This window comes from Mus pahari, chromosome 19 (assembly GCF_900095145.1).
Source record: "Mus pahari chromosome 19, PAHARI_EIJ_v1.1, whole genome shotgun sequence".
In the NCBI taxonomy this organism is placed as follows: domain Eukaryota; kingdom Metazoa; phylum Chordata; class Mammalia; order Rodentia; family Muridae; genus Mus; species Mus pahari.
The window spans coordinates 23,412,024-23,413,010 of NC_034608.1; positions in this window are offsets into that span (position 1 = coordinate 23,412,024).

Below are 987 nucleotides of genomic sequence, written 5' to 3' on the forward strand. Positions count from 1 at the left end.
TCCTCTCCTCTTTTTATCCTTTTAACTCTAAGCTTCTGTCTGCTCCACCCATAGGTCATTACCAGAGGAGTTCTAAGAAGCCTTTAAAGGCCAAGGCCCATCCCAAAGTGTTCATTCACTGTTGCTTCCAGAGTTGTGCTGAATGTCCCNGCACGAGGCAAATCTCCTGACACNGAGAGCCTAGAAGCAGTCTAGACTGCTCTTTAGTGACCCAAATTTAGACACAAACTTTATCCTAGCACTCTTGGAAGGACTTAAAACAATGCAGGGTGGGGATGGGGCTAGCAGGGCAGAGGCATCTATCTACCTCCGGGGACTGTCTTCAGATAACATTGGTTTCAGGAGCTGAGTCCGGATTCTCGGGGCTAAAGGATGGGGATGGGGCAGAAAGTCTGGCCTTCACCTTGATTCTGACACCGAGCTCAGGAATCGCCGGACTCTGGATTCCTTCTCCACTTGTCAGGCCTTGATCTACTCTCACTCTGCTGGGACTGGCTGAAATGGAAAGGGATTACCACGGGTACCTAATTACGGTGAGGAGGCGGCTTCATGCTAACAGCGAGAGTTCAGGCCGCAATTAAGTATAACAGGTCCTAATGAAGGACCGTCCCAGATGAGGAAGGTTGTTCTGTGAGNGCGCGGGGCACCAGATCGCCCCCGAGATGCACACGAAGTGAAGAATAATCCGGGAACAGCCGTGAGCGTGCGCAGTGAAGGCGCGAGCTTGGCCGGTCTCCGGCTTCTGCACGCAGGCGTGCGGATGACCGGCCTTCGCTTTCTTTTCTTCCTTTCTTCTTTTTTTTTTCTTTTTTTAAAGTGATTTCCAACAGCGCCTCTGGCCTGAAGTTTCACGCATGCGCGCCGCGGAAGGCAGCGGTGGGCCACGACAAGGCGCGAGGCCCGCCTCGGGCTCTAGGTGGCGTCAGCGTCCTTACCGGGACGCAGTGCGCACGCGCGGCGCTATGCGGGCGAGGCAGGGCGGGCACG